Below are 10,085 nucleotides of genomic sequence, written 5' to 3' on the forward strand. Positions count from 1 at the left end.
CCAGAGGATGAAGAAGGTTTAAACCTGCAGGATGAGCTTCACAATGTCCAAAGTTATTCTGGTTTAGTTAAAGAAGCATTCAAAAGCTCTACATATGAGTTGAAAGTCACTTTTAAAACTTTTTTCCAGCAGATTTTCTGTATATAATTTGACTTTTTGATGCCAAAGTGTCCTGCCATCCTATCGGCCTTCAGATTTTTGATTTTCCTGCTCTTTCAAGTGTCCCAGGTAGCATGTAGCAGTTTACACAATGTGTTTTAATGGGAGGAGGTTTTTGTACGGCGGCTCTATAGGATTGTATCACCGTGGCCCCCTGTCCCCACGATGAAAAAGCGTCACACAAAAACCTGAACACTCTTTCGTTCACCCGTCTCTCCTTCCCCCCACCCAGCCTCTCCATATCTCAGCCTCCATCTCTCTCTGTCTGTGAGAGCAGCTGCACAGGTCGCGCTGACTGACTCGTTTTAGGGCTCCAACCTGACTGCTGCTATTTCTGTGACAGCTAAGAAAAGAAGCAAGAACAGAGGGGAGGAAAAGGAGAAGCTGGTCTTTGTTTGTGTGTTTTGCTCCTGAGAGGAAGTGACATCACTGCTGGTCACACCTCTTTATCCACCCAGTTGTCAGTGAACTGAGGAGACACATTACTGAGTTCATGTTCCCTGGCAGATGTGACTGATGTGCAGGTGATCCTTAAATTGTTAAATTTTTATTTGAAGTTAAAAAGTCTTTAAGAAAATGGTGTAACAAATCCTTCACTCCTTTCTTTATTTTAAATAATGTCTTAAAAGCAATTTATTCCTTCTCAACAAATTTTCACAACGAATTTTATTATCACATCATAACTGGTGTATATTTAAGTTATGATGCAAAAAATGTTCCTTTCATAACTGATAAGAAGAAGAGCATGTGTCATTTTTATATATAAGTTTTACAACATTTTGACAAGTTATGACAGGATCTCTCAGGCTCAACATTATCAGAGGATAAGAACACTGTAGGCATGATGTTTTTTCAAAGATACTTGTAGTAGATTCTTTATTCTAAACCCCCTTAACTCTCTCTTACAGAAATATTTCTTTCTTTCACCGTTTTTTGAAACTTTTCACACAAAAAAAATCCAGTCAGGGACAAGCTGAGCATATTATCCATGGTGAAGCAATTTCCTTAAGCAAAAGTATTAGTATTCCCATCAAATATACATACATTTACTCTGTATGCAGAACAGCCCATTTCAGAATCAGAAATATATGATCTCATTGGATCATAACAACTGCTGCATCAATATGTAAACATCACTTTAATGTTGCAGCTGGCAAAGGTGGGCTAATCTTAACTACTTTACAAACTCAATAAAACATCACAATTTATTTATTGATTATTTTGTAATAATAAAGAGAATCTGCACACGAAATAAAGCTTCCAAATAAATAGAGCGAAGTAAAAAGTACAATATCACCTTCTGAAATGTGGTGGAGTAAAGGAATAAATCCATTATTTTCATTTACTTTATGTAAATGAAAATACTCACCTCAAATTTTTACTTACATGAATGTACTTGGGTACACTCCAGCACTGCAAATGAGTGACATTATTATACATTCAATGTATATTCTATGCTTATTCTTGGATGTTCTACGTTGCTATAAAATAAACAAATTAAATTGATCATACTGAATTAATTTTAAAGAACCATAGGGTAGTACTGATTGTTGGTTACACTCTACATTTCTTAAAATCAGAATCAGAATCAGAAATACTTTTTTTTACTATTGATACCTGAGCGGAAATTCTTTGTCACAACTGCACACTTGTCAAAGGAATAAGGAATAGAAATAGTAACAGTAGATAGATAAATATAAGAATATAAATTAGAGAAATGTTTTAACCAAATGATTTGTAGTACAACCACTGTGCTCCTCCTTAAAATTAAACCTTTTATGTTTTTTTAAATGTATGTAATTATGAGACATAAGAACTTCTATAATGTTATGTCACAGTGGTTCTGCACAGGTCACTTATATGTCGTGCAACAATTACTTTTTTAACACAACTAATTATTTAGCTGGCTTTTTTTTTTCAATTTAAGTGTAATCCCATATGATCCCTGTAGAGGTCAGTGTATGATAACCTGTTAAACTTGACATGCGTTTATCTTGTGAGGATGGACATTATAGAAATAAAATAGCAGAGACTAAAGCACTAAATGACACAGATTAGAGAAACTGTACACGACAATAATACTGAATGTGACAAGTAATCTTTACCATGTTAACACCTGCTCACTTATCTGAACTGATCAGCTGTGTGGTATTGTAGCAGAAACATCATGACTTGTAGAGAAGCAGTTCTTGTACCTTAAATGAATTAACTGTTAATCTTATTGTTTTATTTAACAACTTTTTAAATATATTTTCATGTATCATTAAGGTAATATGTTGTCATGTCAATAATATCCAGCTCAGAGCACCTCAGAGTTCAACACCATAAGCCTCCTCATTCATTCTTGATCCCTTTCATCTCCTCACTGATTGTTTTTGGGGTTGTTGTTAAGCTGCTGAGGCTTTCTGTCACATTGTGCTATACTAGAAGCACAGTAATACACAGCTGAGTCTGCCACTTCAGCACGGTGTATCTGCAGAGAGGAACTGAGCACTGCAGGCCGGGACATGGTGTACTTGGATGTGTTGAAAGGAGCTTCAGTGTTGGCCGAATCCTTATTAAGAGAATATGTTAATAGCTGCATTTTCCCACTGCTGCTTTGTCTGTACCAGTACATGTAGTAATATTGATCATCATCTTGTCTACACTGCAAAGTTACATCTGGGTCTCCTTCACGACTGAATACAAATGGAAGCTGGAGAACTTTAACACCAGCGGTGGAATCTGTAAGGTAAGAATGAAGACAACAAGTAAATAACAACTTCACAACATCTTTTTTTTTTAAAACAACAAAAAACATTTGATTTCTTTTCTACTGAATTTAAAAGTTCTTACTGATGAAGATTAGAATTGCAACCAAGAGTGGCCTCATTTCACACTGATCATACAGTTTAGTGTCAATAAAAATCATCTACATTCACAATCACAGCTCTGTCTTCAGCTCGAACATCTGCTGGTGGATGTTACTGTTCTGCTACAGCCAAAACTTCTGAAATAAGACTACAGTCTACAGCTACAATCTCCTAGTGGCCGCTGAACAGCAACTGCAGGTTCTTGTTCAAGCATGAGCTTGTGACTGCAGAATTTAGAGGAGGGTTTATAGTAATTGTTGCACCTACAACAAATCTACTGCAACACTTGCAAATGTCAGACTTTGAACTGCTGACTCAGACTTAGAAATCAGCAATTAAAATTGTACAATAAAATGATTTTACTGTGTTGTACTTTCTGCAAGATAATTAAAATGTATATCTCACCGTTCTAGCCACCCTAGCAGAATATCTGCTATTGAATGGATGGAAATGTTGTACATGATTTACAAATGATGTACCTTAAAAAGTAGTGGTAGTAGTTTCCCTCTTATGTGACAATCAGGTTGACATTCGTGGTTTCAGTGAAACATCTCAACAACTACTTGATGGATTACAATGAAGTTTTCTCCAGATATTCATGTCCCCACTGGATGCATTGCACAAATGTTGGTAATTCCCCGACTTTTATCTAGCACCATTATAAGGTCAAATTTTTATTTTGTCCTATACTGTGGTTCAGGATAGCAACAATTTCTTTCATTGGCAACTTCTTTGTCAATAATTTTATCAATTAATCATTTAGTCTATGAAATGGAATAAAACAGTCCAAGCTGAAGTCATAACCAGCAAACATTTTGCATTAATCAGTTATCATAATAGTTGCTCTCTTCTGCTTTTATCTATAACATTTCAGGAGAAAATGCGTCTCTGTCTCCACTTCACCTGTCGCACAGTGCTCACAGACTCTATATTCTCTTGGTAACCAGGCCTTTTTATGTCTCCCTTTTTCATTTGCAAGGGTAAATGAGTCTGAACTTGGTAAAAAGCTGCCTCTGCTTGAGAGCTCTGACAGTACAGAGGCATCCAGCCTTTTAATCTCTGTTTAGGACCAGCTAGGTATAGTTCATTGTGTGATCTAGGGTGGTGTTACCTATGGTGCTTTCATAGCATTTTGTTTTTCATTTTGTTCATTTGCAATTTTTTGGATGTATACTGACAGGGCCCACATATGGCAGGATTGTTCCAAGAGGTCAAACTTGTGCTGTAGTCCTTCTTTTGTGGGGGACAGCAGCACCAGGTCATCTGCATGAAACAGAGACTTGGCTACTCCATTTTGGAGTGGGAATCCTGGCATTGTACATTGGTCCAACTGCAATGCTAATTGGTTTATGGAGATGTTAAACAGTGTGGGACTCAAATTACAGCCTTACGCTTCTCCTCTGGATGTTTTTACATCAGTGTGTCACCAATTTTAATGCTGCACTTGTTTTCCGTGTATATTGATTTGATCATGTTGTACACCTTTTCATTGTGCCAAATTGAATCAAATGCCAAATAACAGGCAAATATATTTTTCCATTTTTTGTTTGATGCACATGTTTTTCTCTGAGGGTGTGAAGGGTAAAAATTTGGTCTGTGGCTCAGAGGCCACAACAAATAGAGGAAACCATACTTAAGGGACTACCGGAAAAGGATGTTTATTAACAAAAGTAGTTAAATTGAACAAATATAACAAGTCATTTTAAAGCTTAACAAATGTGGCTGGCAAAACATAGTGTCAGATTAACTAAATGAATGAAAGCACAACAAAGCAACAGGAGGTGGTGCTGGGGACCAGGAAAAAGCAAGCAGTCAAGGCCCGCAACAATCAGGAAGGGGCGGGCTTTATGCAATCTATCAATTCAGCGTCGTCAAGGTAACGTGATAAAGTGGCAAAGTGCTGTCCCGTTCCTGTTAACAGCATTTTGAGCCCTTGCAGCCTCTTGCACTCAATCACTTTCCAAGTGACGTCAGTAAAGTCTGTGAGGGTTCAGGGCTTAGGGGGGACATTGGGATTGGGCCACACACACAAACAACCTGGCAGAGGCCCTGGGGCCATCACATCTGTAATGTGATGATTTGGAAAGAAAACAATTTAGTTTTTACTTAAGATACTGTGTTAATTTAGGATGTTTAATATTCTGTTGTTTAAAATGCTACAGAATCCTCAGATTTCAGCTCACTTGAATCCCTCTGTAGTTGTTGGGGTCAGATTTATCTCCACTGTTATCGGAGATATAGGATATATGACTCTCTCTTTCTCTGGCGACCTGTCCAGGGTGTACCCCGCCTTTCGCCCGATACCAGCTGGGATTGGCTCCAGTCCCCCGTGACCCTGTACGCAGGATAAGCGGTCGACGATGGATGGATGGATGGATGGACTCTCTCTTTCTCTCTCTCTCCCTCTCTCTCTCCCTCCCTCTCTCTCTTCCTCTATCTATCCCTCCCAGTTGGCAGCTGTGGGCATTACCTATGTTTCTCTTGGTTTGGAGTCTTCCCTCACCTGCCTGAGATCTGCAGTCTACACACCTGGCCTGACCGTGATCAAGCCAATCAGCTCCCCTTCATAAATCCAGGCCTCACCTCCAGTCCACACCAGACTGTTGAGTCATACACAGTAGGGGTGAGATTAATCAACAAAAATTAATGATGAAATTAGTTGCCAATGACCTTAATTATCAATTAGATCATGATGTCATTGAGCTGAAGCGACACCGTCCGTCAAGTCCAGTTAAAGGTCCAGTGTGTAATATTTAGGAGGATCAGCTCCACTCCAACACTGCTCTGGACTTTCCCCCCAACTCAACCCTTTCCTAATCTGATATTTATTAATAAACTGCTTAAAATAGATTTGTAATAACTATCATTTAATTTGTTGTCTGATACTGTTTTCACAGTTGCTTCCAATAAAAACTTTAAGGCAATCTGCTGTCTTCAATCTTTATTGGAAGTGTGTTTATCTCGATGCATAGCTGTGCAGCTACATGCACCATGAGGGCAGAAGAGAGGGACATTTAGATTGATTGATTGATTGATTGATTTGGCTATACAAATAGACTTGACAGTCTCAGCTACTTACTGCATGGTCCAATCTCTCTGCTCATGGTCTTTGCCCACATTCATATTTATCAGCTGGCCAGATACCACGTCCTAAAAAAGGCTTGACAGCACAATCTTTTTACCTGCTTATCATTTGTGCATGAATACATCACAATGAGCATTAACTAACTATCTGACGTTAAACAAGCCACAGCTCCTTCCTGCCTGGGTGCCATCTGTGACAGACATGTTATTTGTGTGACTGTCTGATCTGTGTGCATCACTGTGCCTGGCAGCACAGTAGTAGGTGCTGCTGTCATTCAGTTGCAGCTCTGTAATCTGAAGAAAGAAGTTGTCTTCGGATACGTCAATCGACGACTTAAAGTGCCCCGCAGTTTTGTCGTACTCTGTAAGGAGGAACTCCATTGGCGCGCCGTAGTGGTTTTGTCGGTACCAGAGCATAGTGTAGCTGCTCATGCTGAAGCCTGCACCTATGCTACACTGAATGTCCACTTTGACTCCTGGGTGAGCAATTAAATCTCCAGTCTGGAGAATCATAACAGTGAGACCTGCAGCAAATGAAAGATAATGTTTGATTGTGAACAGTGAGCTCACTCAGATGTACATTTGATGGTAACCTGATGCTTCAAGTGGTGAGCGTATGAGTTTATACAGAAAAACCCACCTGAGTATAAAAGAAGGGACAGATAAAAGACTATAACAAGCATGTTAGCGATAAGCCTTCTTCCAGTCGAGTGATGCAAACATCACTCTGTTGGGCACAAAGGAACACCAGGTCACATGCTCCCATGATCACATGATTAGAGGGGAAGTGCAGCAATAACTCTCACTCACTGATTTTCATCTGACACGTTCAGGTGCATGGAAGCTCATCTTTAGTGAGACTCAATTGATCTGATATTTTTAAATTGAGTTTGCCAGTATTTGGTGGTGTTATTCAGTGACATTTAACTGCATGAATATAATACTGCAAATGTCAAACAGTTAGTGATTACCCCAATTTAATATTCTGTCAACACATCTGGAACAGCTTTTACACCATCATGAGAAAAAAAGGTTCAATATTGAAAGTGAAACCTTGTAAGTATTTTAGGTTGGGTGACGAAACAGTATATAATTAATCAAAGGTCCCATTTATTAGTAATACAATTCATATATCATACGATACATTAACAGCATAATACTTTCAGTTCTCAAATAACTAAACCCCTGAGTAACAGCTGTTATTAGTTTCCATGTCGGAGCAGGTTTTTAGTGAAGCAGTGCCATTAAACCACATCACTGTGTGCTGGCAGCGCAGAAATACACAGCTGAGTCTGACAGATTCACCATGCTAATGATCAGATATCCGCTCACTCTGTCTTCTCCTTTTATTTGGAATCTGGAGCTTTTAAACTGGTCCTCGTAGCTTGGTTCACCTGCGAGGACTGTGTATCCAATGAGGCTCATAGACCGGCTGCTCTGTTTGTGTTGGTACCACAGCATAACTGGAAGACTGCTGTCATCATGACTGCAGGTAATCCTGAGTTTCTCAGTCCCTTCATTCACAACTTGAGAAGAGGACTGTTTAAAGGTAACACTCTCCACTTTGCCTGTGAAGAAAGTCAGTTCATGTCATTGTGGAGGTAAAGTTTTAAATTCAAGCAATGTGTTTTTTTGGAATCTTAAAAAAATACCAAAGTTGTATGATAAACACACAGCAGCACAGATGTTACAGAGTAAAGTCAGATAACATTGAGTCAGGCTTACTTGAAAGCACAAGCAGTAAAAATCCAAATGTGTGTAAAACTGGAGGCATCCTGGAAAGTAAACTTAAATCAATAACAAAAATACATGTACAAATGTTTCCACATCAAATTTACATTTACAGCATACTGAAATCTGAGGCATCAGAAGTGGAGCATTTACTTGGTGCTCCAGTCTGACAAATTCTTTACAGATTGAATGATAGATTGCTTTCTTCCCTTCTCTATATAGTCCATCACACCTCCTCTCCCCACCTACTTCCTCTGCTGGCAGCTGATCTTGTCCTAAAAAATTCTGCATGCTTCTTCTTCTTTGTTGCACTTTTATTTCTAATCACCAATGAACAATACTGATATTTTGTGATGATGGATTTCTTGGTGTAGTGGTTTTAAGCCATAAATTCTTCAGAAGTGGCTGACTGTTAAACTGTCAATTGAGAATTTTAAGTGTTTGTGTACATTACCTCCAGCATACAACCTCTTTTTTAATTTTATCTTCATAATTTCTCATTTTGATTTTTAAGATTTAGAGTTTTATGTTCATTTTTAGCCAGTTTAGTAAATAAGGTTCTTTCAAAAGTTTAAGCAGACAACTCCAATGCAGTGAAGAAACACAGCAATGAAATGCAGCTGAACAGCGATTGTTTTTTTTCTTATCTTACAAGATGTTACATTTTTAGTGAATGCAATTTTGACATTATTAGTTACACCGTATTACAGTTCTCATGGTGGCACGGTTGTCTGATAATGCACTAAAGAAACTGCATTTATGTATTTATTTAATAAACAATGTGCTTTCTTTTATATTTTTAAAGAAGCTTTTAATATATGATTAGCTTTTGGTATGTTGTCATGTTCATGATATAAAACATTTGCATTTTATCTACCACAAAAACACAAGTTACATGTTCAGTTACTTCAACATTTAATTAATCAAAGGTCCCATTAATTAGTAATACTATACATAAATCATGTCCCAATTAACAGCATAATATTTTCAGTTCTCAAATAACTAAACCCCTGAGTAACAGCTGTTATTAGTTTCCATGTCGGAGCAGGTTTTTAGTGAAGCAGTGGCATTAAACCACATCACTGTGTGCTGGCAGCGCAGAAATACACAGCAGAGTCTGACAGATTCACCATGCTAATGATTAGATATCCGCTCACTCTGTCTTCTCCTTTTATTTGGAATCTGGAGCTTTTAAACTGGTCCTCGTAGCTTGGTTCCCCTGCGAGGACTGTGTATCCAATGAGGCTCATAGACCGGCTACTCTGTTTGTGTTGGTACCACAGCATAGTTTGGAGACTGCTGTCATCATGACTGCAGGTAATCCTGAGTTTCTCAGTCCCTTCATTCACAACTTGAGAAGAGGACTGTTTAAAGGTAACACTCTCCACTTTGCCTGTGAAGAAAGTCAGTTCATGTCATTGTGGATGTAAAGTTTTAAATTCAAGCAATGTGTTTTTTTGGAATCTTAAAAAAATACCAAAGTTGTATGATAAACACACAGTGGCACAGATGTTACAGAGTAAAGTCAGATAACATTGAGTCAGGCTTACTTGAAAGCACAAGCAGTAAAAATCCAAATGTGTGTAAAACTGGAGGCATCCTGGAAAGTAAACTTAAATCAATAACAAAAATACATGTACAGTTGTTTCCACATCAAATTTACATTTACAGTATGCTCATAACTGGCATCAGTGGTGGAGCATTCAGTTGTTGCTGCAGTCTGACAAACTTCTTACAGACTGAATGAGAGATTACTATCATCCCTTCTCTATATAGTCCATCACACCTCCTCTCCCCACCTACCTCCTCTGCTGGCAGCTGATCTTGTCCGAAAAAATTCTGCATGCTTCTTCTTCTTTGCTGCACTTTTATTTCTAATCACCAATGAACAAAACTGATATTTTGTGTTGATGGATTTCTTGGTGTAGTGGTTTTAAGCCATAAATTCTTCAGAAGTGGCTGACTGTTAAACTGTCAATTGAGAATTTTAAGTGTTTGTGTACATTACCTCCAGCATACAACCTCTTTTTTAATTTTATCTTCATAATTTTGATTTTTGATTTTTAAGATTTAGAGTTTTATGTTAATTTTTAGCCAGTTTAGTAAATAAGGTTATTTCAAAAGTTAAAGCAGACAACTCCAATGCAGTGAAGAAACATAGCAATGAAATGCAGCTGAACAGCGATTGTTTTTTTTCTTATCTTACAAGATGTTACATTTTTAGTGAATGCAATTTTGACATTATTAGTTACACCGTAT

Source organism: Micropterus dolomieu, linkage group LG11 (assembly GCF_021292245.1).
Source record: "Micropterus dolomieu isolate WLL.071019.BEF.003 ecotype Adirondacks linkage group LG11, ASM2129224v1, whole genome shotgun sequence".
Lineage (NCBI taxonomy): Eukaryota > Metazoa > Chordata > Actinopteri > Centrarchiformes > Centrarchidae > Micropterus > Micropterus dolomieu.